General features: G+C 38.0%; 1 long non-coding RNA gene across 3 annotated transcripts; it reads left to right on the top strand.

The window, feature by feature from the left end:
• Positions 1-4,916: 4,916 nt before the first annotated feature.
• Positions 4,917-5,636, top strand: LOC110678678. 3 transcript variants are annotated; one of them, XR_002501829.1, is made up of 3 exons: positions 4,917-4,977; positions 5,123-5,409; positions 5,468-5,636. It is a non-coding gene; the product is annotated as an uncharacterized LOC110678678 (long non-coding RNA). The 3 variants fall into 3 exon arrangements; XR_002501828.1 differs by having other exon boundaries at positions 4,923-5,266; positions 5,336-5,409; XR_002501827.1 differs by having other exon boundaries at positions 4,923-5,409.
• Positions 5,637-13,123: the final 7,487 nt, after the last annotated feature.

Raw genomic sequence — 13,123 nt, 5'->3', positions numbered from 1 at the left:
GAATGAGGAGTGAGGAATGAGGAGTGAGGAGTGAGGAGTGAGAAGTGAAGAATGAGGAGTGAGGAATGAGAATGGATGTGTGAGGAATTAGAAATCAGAAGTGCGAAGTGAAGAGGAAGAGATGAGGAATGATGGATGATTTGTAAGGAATAGTGAAAGAGGAGTGGGGAATGAAGAATTAGGACTCAGATGTGAAGAGTGAGAAGTGAGGGATGAGGGATAACGAATGAGGTGTAAGGAGTGAGGAGTGAGCAATAAACAATGATGGGTAAGGAATGAGTAATGAGGAGTGAGGAATGGGGAGTAAGGAGTGATGAGTAAGAAATGGAGAGTTAGGAATGATAAATGAGGAATGAAGAGTGAGGAATGAGGAATGAAGAATGATGATGATGAAGTTGTAGATACAAAATGTTATCTCATTTTTTGGAATATATGTATGTTATCTTTAATATGAAAGAACTCAAGGACAACCTGAAATGAATGAAAGATAATAGATGAAACTATCTTACAATTATAAGAGTAGATAAGGAGGAGAATGTAGGGATTGAGAGGGGTACTATAGAAGATATCAAATAAGCAGGAGGGCATATAGTTCCAGTAACAATGAAAACCTAAGCAAACGGGAAAAGGCGAATGACACGTCAGTCTTGTAAAGTGTTTCGAGCGATGAAGTTGCGATGGAATTGCTCCTGTTGCAATTCGGCTGATTGAGCCATTAGTTTTGAATGTGCCGGTTCCTCCTTCCGGACACTACAGGCACCTCAATTGACAGACAAGACATCAAAGGGTCATGTCGTTTACTCACTGAATCCCACATACCTGTCCAAATAGTTTAATTACTGTTTTAAAATAGAACGTTGATTTCAAGCAAATTTATAAATAGGGGTGCTAGAGAAAATTTGACGTCATTTGCTTTCCATTCTCCGCTTGAGATGCGACTCAGCAGGCAATAGATCGTCTGGCTCTGACCGGGCGTGCTTCTTAGGCACAGACATCGATAGCGAAGGACGCCCCCGTTTGTCTTGCTTCGCTCAAATCAAACTGTCGAGTGAGCGAGAGAAGATGCCGTCCGAAGCCAAAGTCATCACCGCTGCCGCCGCCAAGAAGAAGAAGAAGAAGAGGAAGCAGTCCACAGGAAAATTTGCGGTCGAACTGTGAACACGGTCGGGCAAGTCATTCTCGCTTTGTGCTTCACCGCTTGTTTGCGTTCACCCTGCCATCGTCATCGTCGCCATCATCAGATTTCGACTTAAGCCCGGTGATCCACTACCTGTTACTGTTGTGCGCCATCCACGCCACGAAACTTTCGGTTCGTCGTATAAGCAAATAACTTGCTCAAATTTATACATTTGAGATGAGGATTCCCCGTTTGACCATGGCAATCAACTGATAACATCCCGCAGTGTTATTTATCTGTAAAAGCATCAAAGCTAACAAAGCCATCGGCCCTTTTCAGGGCCATCAAATTAGTGGAAAAGAGTTAAAAGAGAAATATTTCCGACTTTATATATGACTTCTTATATTCCTAAATCAATTTCACAGCTTCATACAAAATTTCATTTGTCATGAATAATTTATGACTAAACATTTTGAGACTGTAATCGCGGACGCTGCTGCAGTGCCGTCGGGGTGAGTGCTCAACATTCCACAACAGTTGTAAAATAGAGTGGCATTTCCAACAGCGTCTTTGATGTTCCATGTTTTATGGGAACACTTTGATTTGCAAAATTATCACATGTAACAAAATTGCGACATATTTAGAATGCTTTTGAAAAGACATTCTCATTGAACAATTGTAATAATTTTGGCACCCATGGATCAGAGATTTACCGCTATAATAAAGAAAACTATTGATTATCAATAGCTCGTATTGAATATTTACTTAATGTCAATCATTCCAGCAATTCATGTTCGACCAATTTCTCACGCATTAGCATTCTCCGCAATTTTCAAGTAATTCCAAGCCCAACACATTATTGGCACATACCCATTCCCCAGATTGGTCGATCAGAAAGCGAAGAGCACAAAAGGGAGGAGCATCATCTGCTATTCCAAGGTTATAAAACATGCTTCCTTCGTTGGATTCAGTTTCATTCCAATTCCGCTTTCGAGCTGGTAAGAGCTCCTCCGAACTTGCTCAGCGAAAAGTACCTCGCTGCTAGAAATCTGCTGAGCTGTTAATCTTCAAGCTGCCAATCCAGCATCTGGTTTGTGAAATCGCTCAAGATTTCTAGGTTGACCGATCCGCGCTTCTAGATTTCGACTCGTGGTAAACTCGTGGTCACAGCATCCAAGCTCAATCGGCCCTTTTCAGGGCCAACTTACGTTCATAAAAGGGTTTATTGGATGATATTTACTGATTTATCTATAATGATGTAAATATTGCGGTATACTAAAATTTGGTTCACATAATTTACCCCACATAATTACATGAGTTTGAGAATTTACCGCTGCAGCGCCGTCGGACCGTAATAACATCATACTACTCAGCATTGTATGGTATTTCTAACAGCATCGTTGATTTATCATATAATGGGGGAACACTTCCTAAATTCTCGAGTATGGAAATTGGAAAATGTATTAAAATTGCGACAGATTTTAAATACTGTTCAATAAACTGTTTCCTGACCAATTGTAATGAGCAACTATCTGTCGCAATTTTAATACATTTTCCAATTTCCGTACTCGAGAATTTTGGAAGCGGGGGCCATGACTGGTCCTGGCTGGAAATATTCGTGAGGAGAAACTCGACCCTTTGCTGCAGGAATTTCATTATCAACTCTTTGATAAAGCAGAAATTTTCCGAGGAAAATTCTGCTAAAAGTGAACTTTTTCAAAACAACTCTTATTGATTGGAATATTTATCAACAACTCTTTGTTAAGTAAAATCATCCTAAATAACTCTTTGCTCCATCGCCAAACCAAACCATTTCATTGAATTCATCAAGTACAAGAATATGAATGGTAAGGAGAGGCAGATGGTGTATATTTCGCTGGCGTTACTTTCCAACAGTTCGCCGGTTGGCGCTGACTACTAATCCGTCCACTGAATGTTTTTCAGTTGTTGCTTTCGCTTCGTTGCTTCGCTACTCGCCCACTGCTGTGGCTTTCACGCGCTCTTCTTTGCTGCTCCGTTCGTTATGCCGTTCGATTTGTGAATGAGCTGGGAGCAGAACAACCAGTGGTTTTATTTGCTCGAGCTCCGTTTACCGATGGCGAGTGGTGGGGTTCTCGCTTGGTTGTTTCATCACTCCGTTCGCTACTCGCACGCGATTGGTTATTGCTTTCGCGCTATTTTCGTTGATGGTGTGATTCTTCGCTGAGAAAAAAAAAACTGAAACTCTTTTGATTTTTCATGCAAAATGACCAACTTTGATGAACTATATCTCAGTTATTTATGGACCGATTTGAATGAAATTTTCACAGAATATCAGACATAACTTAAATATTAACATATATTTTTGAGTGATTTTTCCAATCACACGTTGAAAAGCAGTAACGGTTTGACTAAAGTGAACTTTTTGACGATTTTTTATAATTGACATAACTAAACATATTGAAGGAATAGCTTCATGGTATCTTCAGCAAAGTTGTAGATTTTGACGAGATGAATAAGTTTGCTGAAGGCAGTTTTTGTGTAAGGTTATCAGATTTTAAGATAAAAAGTTTTGAATTTTTCGTCGAAAATTACAGTTTAGTCAAACCGTTATTACTTATAAACTTGTGATTGGAAAAAATATTCAAAAATATATGTTAAAACTCAAGTTACATCTGATGTTCTGTGAAAGTTTCATTCGAAAATATTTTGTATGGAAAATCGAAAAAGTTGCAAATGCATGTGAATAAGTTGGGGCCTTCCTTAGCCGAGTGGTTAGAGTCCACGGCTACAAAGCAAAGCCATGCTGAAGGTGTCTGGGTTCGATTCCCGGTCGATCCAGGATCTTTTCGTAATGGAAATTTTCTTGACTTCCCTGGGCATAGAGTATAATCGTACCTGCCACACGATATACGAATGCAAAAATGGAAACTTTGGTAAAGAAAGCTCTCAGTTAATAACTGTGGAAGTGCTCATAAAAACACTAAGCTGAGAAGCAGGCTCTGTCCCAGTGAGGACGTTAATGCCAAGAAGAAGAAGAAGAAGAAGAATAAGAAGATGTGAATAAGTTCTCAGTTTATTCGACAAACCAGCTAAATATTTCATGGGTGCACAACAGCAACAGGGTAGCGGATCACAGGGATTTAGTTGAAATCTGGAAACGTAGCTCAATCTTGAAATCTTGAGCGATTTCACAAACCAGATTCTGGATTAACAGCTCAGCAGGCTTCTAGCCCCGAGGTACTTCTCGCTAAGCAAGTTCGGAGGAGCTCTTACCAGCTCGAAAGCGGAAATGGATTGAAACTGAATCCAACGAAGGCAGCATGTTTTATAACCTTGGAATAGCAGATGATGCTCCTCCCTTTTGTGCTCTTCGCTTTCTGATCGACCAATCTGGGGAATGGGTATGTGCCAATAATGTGTTGGGCTTGGAATTACTTGAAAATTGCGGAGAATACTAATACGTGAGAAATTGGTCGAACATGAATTGTTGGAATGATTGGCATTCCCTAAATATTCAATACGAGCTATTGATAATGAATAGTTTTCTTTATTATGACGGTAAATTTCTGATCCATGGGTGCCAAAATTATTACAATTGTTCAATGAGAATGTCTTTTCAAAAGCATTCTAAATATGTCGCAATTTTGTTACATGGGATAATTTTCCTAATCAAAGTGTTCCCATAAAATATGGAACATAAAAGGCGCTGTTGGAAAAGCCACTCTATTTTACAATATTTGTGAAATGTTGAGCACTCACCCCGACGGCACTGCAGCAGCGTCCGCGAGTGCAATCTCAAATAATTGAGTCATAAATTCACGCAGAAGAATTTTAATATGTTGAAACTAAGAACGCATTGGTTAGAATCAATAATTTATGTATGTATCAAATCAATTCATTCCCATGTTAGTTTCTAAACCAGTATATTTTTAAAACAACAAAATTTCTAGTTGAATGAAAATATGGTAGTAGATTTTCGCTTCAACAATTTACAATTATTATTTCTATAATTGTGATTTTTAGAATCTACAATATTTTTTATTTATGGTCGCCATCATGTATTTGTGAGAAAAAGTGACGCGAACGAAATGAATAGAGCTGAAAGTATATCCGGTGAAAAACGATAAGAATTCATTAAATTGCTGCAAATTTTTGATTTATCAGACGGTAATTATTTGAGGCAAGTTAATACTTTCAGAAGGCATTTCATTTATATATCACACAATTTATTTTCAGCCAATATGTGCCGAAGAAATGGAAATTATACTTTTAGCGGCGGGAGGAAAACTATCGCACAAGAAAAGCAAAAGGTAATTATAAAAAAGTCTATGTAATTAACAAATTAATCAATTTGCATATTTGTTCCAGAATGTGCCGTCCGGGTTATTCAGCAACGACAACGGCTGGTGAAATTTGATGTGAGCTGCTCACAACCTATGGAACCATCCAGAGATGAACTTTGTTCTAGAACATCACAATCATTCATTCTGATTAGATAAACATGATTATATAATAAACGAGCAAGCATCAATAAAAACATCACCTTTTGCAACTTTGGTTGAGCTTTATTGAAATTAAAATATTATTTTATTGAATGAACAGTTATTATTTTTGTTTCTACATGAGTCATACAGTTACTTCAATACAATGTTTTTATAGATTCAACAAAGGATACTTTCGTTTCAAAAAATATATTTTTTGTATTTGACAGTTAGCTGCTTTGAAGCATTTTTAGAAACAACAATATTTATTGTAGGAATAAATGAGTATATTTATTGAAACAATGATAAATGCTGATAAGCCGTGAGTCTACAATAAAATTTGTTGAACCTATGTAGAAATCTGTTGAATTTACAATATATTTCTCTGCGTGTTATTTATGACGAATGAAATTTTGTATGAAGCCGTGAAATTGATTTACGAATATTAGAAGTTATAAATAAAGTCGGAAATATTTCTTTTTTAACTCTTTTCCACAAATTTGATGGCTCTGAAAAGAACCGATGGCTTTGTTAGCTTCAATGTTGTTACGGATAAATAACACTGCTCGGACCAGCAAAACTCAGGGGGCTTCTGGTATTTGCTCCTAACGGGATTGCTTCTTGACCATCAATGATGATTTCATCACGAGTCGAAATTTTGAAGCGCGGGTCAACAGCTCCTCGGCCGATGAAATTTGCGGCGGCGATGACGATGGCTGGGTGAACGCAAACAAGCGGTGAACCACAAAGCGAGAATGACTCGCCCTACCGTGTTCACAGTTCGACCGCAAATTCACCTGTGGACTGCTTCCTCTTCTTCTTCTAGGCGGCGGCAGCGGTGATGGCTGTAGCTTCGGACGGCATCTTCTCTCGCTCGCTCGACAGTTTGATTTGAGCGAAGCAAGATAAACGGGGGGGTCGATCGCTATCGATGTCTGTGCCTGAGAAGCACGCCCGGTCAGAGCAAGCCGATCAGTCGCCTGCTGAGGTGCGGGCCAATCGGAGAGTGAAAAGCAAATGACGTCAAATTTTCTCTAGCCACCCCTATTTATAGATTTGCTTGAAATCAACGTTCTATTTTAAATAGTTTTTAAACTATTTGGACAGGTATGTGGGATTCAGTAAGTAAACGACATGAAGCTTTGATGTCTTATCTTTCGATCGAGGTGCTAATCAAGAAATTTCGTTAAGCCAGCGAAAAGTTATAAACGTTTAAAATATTTCATGCCAGCGTAACGCTCTTGGTTTTGAAATTCCAATTTCACTCCTGTATAGAGAAGAAAGACGTACTTCTACGTCAAAAACGGCAGCGTTTACGGTTGAGTTGATTATATCTATTAAGAGAAAAAATACTACTTGGCTGATTGATGAAATCAAACACGAATCAGATTACTTACCAATTATTATGGATCCAGCAACGGAGCTAAACCAGCCAAACACGTATTTCCAAATCGAAAATAAATAATTAAAATTGAAACAACAGACAATCTCGAACTCGCGACGTTTTTTTTTTTCTTTTTTTTTCTTTCACCAGCAGTAGAAAAACAAACACGCTGAAAAAATTCAACACGGTAAAAGTATTAATTTTATAATAGATATATTTTTAAGTTTTAATTTGTTCAACTTCAACAGTAGAGCATAATTTTAAATTTAATGTTTCATTATTTGTATTGAGTTGTGAGGGTGAAATGTGATTTTTGAACCATTATGTCAAACTTTTTCATAATATGCAGACACATTGATGAAAGTGTTAATTTACTAGCGTGTACGATTGAACTGTTTGCCGTATTGTTGAAAAAAAAAGTAACATATAGTTAAAGGCACATTTGTACATGTGTTGCACAAACAGAGGCAAACACTATTTCCGAAAACGTGATTTTATGTTGTTACTACTTCTCGCAAGTTTTCACGCTATATTGTTGAACAATTTGAAAATACTTTAGAACAATGTCACTTTTCGGAATGGTGTACTGAAACCGTTTTTTATTGTTCAAGGCTTTTGGTTTGATAATGTACAACATAAACGCAACTGTTTTCAATACATTAACGTTAACAGATAATTACTTCATACTGTTTGAAACATAAGGCGAATTGTATTTTTCTATGCGGGAATTTTGTTACACTGAAATGAAAAGGCACGCTGATATTGAACATGCACGCTAATATCAAACCAAACATGCACGCTTAACTAAGGCTGTGAACCGTTTCACCTGTTCGTTTAACTATTAGTTAAAATTTGACATTTCGATAGTTATTTTCCCCTCAAATGGTTAACTTGAACTTCGCGGTCGATCCATTTGAGCTTTGACAGTCAAACGTGAAACGGTTCACAGCCTAAACATAAGCAGTATTTCAATTAAAATGCAATATTGTCGCACCGCCACCAAACCGGATCGCGCCAGTGAGACTCGCGACGCGCCTCAACTCGCGCGATTTTGAAATCAGTTTTTTTAGTGTGGCGCTGCATTCTTACGATTTTTATGAACACAGCGCACTGTTCACATATTAGCTGCGACGCACGGGGCCCAAGAAAACAATAATTATAAATAATTGTTGGTCTTGATTTCTACCGGATACATAATATACCAGCTCTAGCTACCACATCCGCCTTCTCCTCTACTCTGTAAAAATGTTGAAAACAATTCATCATCATCATCATCATCATCATCATCTGCCAGCCTACTCCACTCAGGGAGCCTATTGGGCAAATTTCCTGTTTTCTTTTTTTTTATCCAGCAGTCTACAATCCTTCCGTCAGGGAGCCTACTGAGGAAATGTTTCTTTTTTTTTTATCCACCAGCCTACTCCACTGCCCTTCCGTCAGGGAGCCTACTGGGGAAATGTTTCTTTTTTTATTTTTATCCGCCAACCTACTCCACTCAGGGAGCCTATTGGGCAAATTTCCTGTTTTCTTTTTTTTTTCGCCAGCCTACTCCACTGCCCTTCCGTCAGGGAGCCTACTGGGAGCTGTTTTTCTTTTTTTTTTATCCGCCAACCTACTCCACTGCCCTTCCGTCAGGGAGCCTACTGGGGAAATGTTTTTTTTATCCGCCAGGCTACTCCACTCTGGGGGCCTACTGGGAAAATTTCCTGTTTTCTTTATTTTTTATCCGCCAGCCTACTCCACTGCCCTTCCGTCAGGGAGCCTACTGGGGACGCTTCATGTTTCTCTCATTTTGTCTTTTTCACAAATCACAAACCTTTCCAGTCGCATAACTGGAATAATCCTACCATCTGCGCCATTGTAGTATCCGAGATTTGCATCTGGACAACATTCGACCGATTCAGCCATCAGCCGATTCTCCAGTACGGCTGAAATTTGCACTGCCGTTTTCACTACCGTCGTCCACAACAAACTTCACTTAACTGAAGCGTCGATTCCGAGACGAGGCGGCAAGCTATTTGCGCGCTCATTCGAACTGTCAATTTTGTTACACTGAAATGAAAACCCGCATAGAAAATCACAATTTGTCTAACATTGTCAACAATAAATTTCTTCTAACCGTTATTGTTACTGTATCACAAACTGTCTGATTTATTTTGATCAATATAAATACTAAAGATTCAGACTATTAGAAACGGTTTGTACACCAAATGCCAAACAATTACAATAAAATATATTATCCAAATATTGTAAAATGATATAAATATCAAAAAGTGTGAGAAATAGTGATACTGTGTCTTCACATTCTGCCAAATGGTTATTTTTTATATATTGCACAACACACTTACACATGTGCATTTCAACATATAATATCAATTAACAACAGTTTGGCAAATAGTAGAACGAATTTGTGTTCGTAAGCGATGTGTACCCCCAAATTTCTGCCGTTTAGCTGTGCTGTCATGTTTGTTTTCTTCGCCCATAAGCGAAAAGTGTAGAAAAGTGAGTGGAAATTTAATGAATAAAAACAATATTGTAAAGCTGCGCTGTGATCTGCACACCAGACAGGAGTATTTTTGCCCCACAAGCCGGAACGTCATGGAGACCGGGTCGCCTTCCTGCGGAATAAATAAATCCACATGCTGCAACTGTAAATTCGATGGGCATGTGGGTGCGTATAGGAAATCATCGAAAAAGTACGGATTGAAACTGCATTCGAACAATGGAAGGAAGAATTGGTAAGTAACATAAAAGAATATTGCGGTGTAGAGGCATATTCTAAAAATATGTATTTTATTTTTCCTCCAGAACTCGTTGCTAGTGTACAGATGTCGTAATTGCCCCGTTATTCCTGCTTCCGGATGAGTTGACATCAGTAAATCAGTCATCAGCATAGGTGTGCCCGTATGCCATCGTCTGAGATGAGAACAACTGCTGTGTTTTACTTGAATTCCTCAGATTGATTGACTTGTATTATTATATTATTATATTAATTATATTAATTATATTAATTATATTATTATATTATTATATTAATTTATATTTTAAATAAACATAAGTAGTAACATTAGCAACCGATTGTAGGCTGGTAGGTAAATTTTAGATAAGCATGATGATATTTGTTAAATTTCTTATATTTACCTTTTTGAAAAATGCAATAGATGGAAGAAAAGATGTGCTTAAAATAAAATATAAAATAAAATAATGGAACTGAAAATACGAGCAATCATTATTTACTTCAGAAGTAAATAGTTAAAAGAGATGTTTTACGCGTATTTCCTTGTTTCATTATTTTACATAAAATTTATTAAATAATTATAGTTATATAGTTTCAATATATCAGAACAGAACCGTATACGGTTAAAATACCATAAAGCACTATGAACCAACCAAATAACATACATTATTCGTGCTTTGGCCAACTTTATGGTAAAACTGTTCCTGTACAGTTTGACTTACAGTAGGATGGACAAAAAGTGGATAATATATCTACAACTTGGCAAAATGTAAACGAAAAATTTTGTTCGAGAAAATCTTTATTTTTAAATGGTGACATAACTTAACCGCCTATTACCCGTATTGTTATTTTTCCGGTTACTGTTCACCAAACAGTAAAAACCGTTAGCGGTATTGTCGATTTATTGTTATTTTGGATGTTGTACGAAATTATTGATATATTGTTGCAAATAGTTGTGCACACTACGAGATACAGTACCAATATAGCTCTTGATTATGCGGGAAGGCACGCTGATATTGAACATGCACGCTTAACTAAACATAAGCAGTATTTCAATTAAAATGCAATATACCAGCTCTAGCTACCACAGTTGGTATACGTGGTTAGCAGGAAATGCGAGAGAGCGGGAGAGAAAACGCCCATAGCTGGGGGTTTGTTGGAGCTCGAGCTCCATGGCTGGGCCAATGGAAATTCAGCTAGCAAGGTGTGCGGATCACATAAAATCAGTCGAAGTGTTATAAATCGTGTCCGTGACCAGGTCTCGCGTGTGCGGTCGATAACCGGGAGCACACTGGGTCCCCCGAGTGCAATAATCCTTCAGAGGAGTCGGATAGTGCGACGATTGCGTTAATTTAAAGCTACCTCCGAAACCGAGATACGAAGTGGTGTGTTAAAACAGCCAAAACTCCGCCCCTTTAACTGTGACGCGAGTGACCCACGTTTCGCGCCAAGAATTTCCGCGAGTGCCCTAAGTGTGTGGTGGTCGCTGAGACCGCGTCCCGGTGCCCGTATCCGACGCCCATTCATCCACCGGCGGCGGTGACATCGCTGCAAGCGGAGCGGCGACGCGGGCGCAACGTAAATTGCTCACGAGTGGCAGAGTAGGCAGCCCCTGAGATTAAGGTAGGTTGCATGAACCTCTAATTTGTTATCCTGTCGGTAGTTCTTAACTTTACCGGAAGCATTACCGAGCGCTCAGCGGTTTATATTTCGGTAAAAAAATTACCGGAGTCGGTGATAGTCAAGTCTAGAAATTTTCATAGTCTAAATGGACTGAGAACACGCATAAAATTTCGTTAAAAAAATGTTTCATTAGTTGAGGTTGAGTAATTTACTCAGAAACCGGGACACCATCGCGCATCGCTAGAATAACAATTTTTGTCGTAGTTTGATTGAATTTTATAAAACTAGAGGAGAAGCGTTTTGGTTAACTCAAATTTGTGGATCTCTCGTATGCTAGCTAGCTAAACAGTCGATAGATGTTAGGTTTTCTTCACGTATCATTCTACGCATATATCCTCTAGAACATAAAACCAACTAAGTGGTATCGCATAGAGGAAAGATTTTATTTTAATTTTGAACCACTTTTTTCAACCATTTGAAATTGGGCCTTGAATTTTATCTTATCGCTAGTTTTTATATCTAGATGGCCATCAAAAAGCTTAGAAAAAATGAATCGAAACAAGTACTATTTTAAGAATCTGTGTGGCGTTTGATCATTAGTTACCTGATGTCGAAGATATGCCTATGTTTTTGGGAGGACCGACACTTCCCATCGGCTGGGATTTGAACCCAGGACTCTTGTATGCTAGACGAGCGCTTTAGCAACTAAGCTACCGAGCCACTTGGTGACCCAATAACTTGGTTACAAGTTTAAAATTCAAATCCTCACATACCACGCAGACCTCTTTCATAACCCACATCCATCCATCTAATGTTTACTAAACACGCGCGCAGAGCGTTTAGTGTTGAAACTGTTTGCCTATCATACCTATGTACATAAGATGGATGGATGTAGGTTATGAAAGAGGTCTTCGTGGTCTGTGGGGATTTGATTTTTTTAATTTTCGCATAACATTTTATGTTTTTTTTTTAAATTACACTGTACTACAGGCCTCCATCCATTTTGAAGGAAAATCGGCATTTTTTACTATTTTATTTCCAACATTGTATATGTATAACAATTTCATTCTTTGATAGTTAAGCAAGAAAAAAGATTACCTATAGCCGACACCAGTACAGCTGTGTAAATTCATTGAAGTACCTAAACTCTAACACATTTATGCTTAGTCAAATATTTGTACTTTTAACCAAGCCTGTACTACTAACTGAAAGTAGAGATGTATTGTGCGCGGCGCAAACAATTCTCGTGCCGACGATGATCGCTTGTAGACCATCGCAGTTAGTTCAAATCGTTTTGATGTGTTCTACGCGTTAGTACTGTAATGTAAGCACAAACCTACCATCCCATAGTGAAAACTAATTCTTCAAACCTCAAGGATGTTGATGAAGAAACAAATCGCTTTTGAGCTAATTTTGTTTTGGATTTTAATAACAGCAAATGAACTCATGAATATTTCTTCTTCTATCCGTCGGATTTAATTGCTCTCTTCAGCTAAAGCTGAACATATTACAAAGCACTATTTTTTATCGTAAAGATAGTGAGGAAGCTATGAAATATTGCATTGTCAAAGTTTTTTTTTTTTAATTTTGAACCGCCATAATCTGCAAAAATAAATTAACTATTTTATTCAGCTTATAATAAAATAGTTAATTTATTTTAACGACCTCAGCAAAAAATTGCCAAAAACCCAATAGCTGAACTCGGTAATTTTCAATACTTATTTTGTTTACAGAGATCTTGGTGAATGTTTTACCGAGATTCGTAAAATAATTTCCGAGATGTTCGCTGTTGCATGGTG

The sequence above is a fragment of the Aedes aegypti genome, chromosome 3, assembly GCF_002204515.2.
Source record: "Aedes aegypti strain LVP_AGWG chromosome 3, AaegL5.0 Primary Assembly, whole genome shotgun sequence".
In the NCBI taxonomy this organism is placed as follows: Eukaryota; Metazoa; Arthropoda; class Insecta; order Diptera; family Culicidae; genus Aedes; species Aedes aegypti.
Note: the sequence above shows the minus strand (reverse complement) of the source record. Positions and strands in the feature narration are given on the sequence as shown.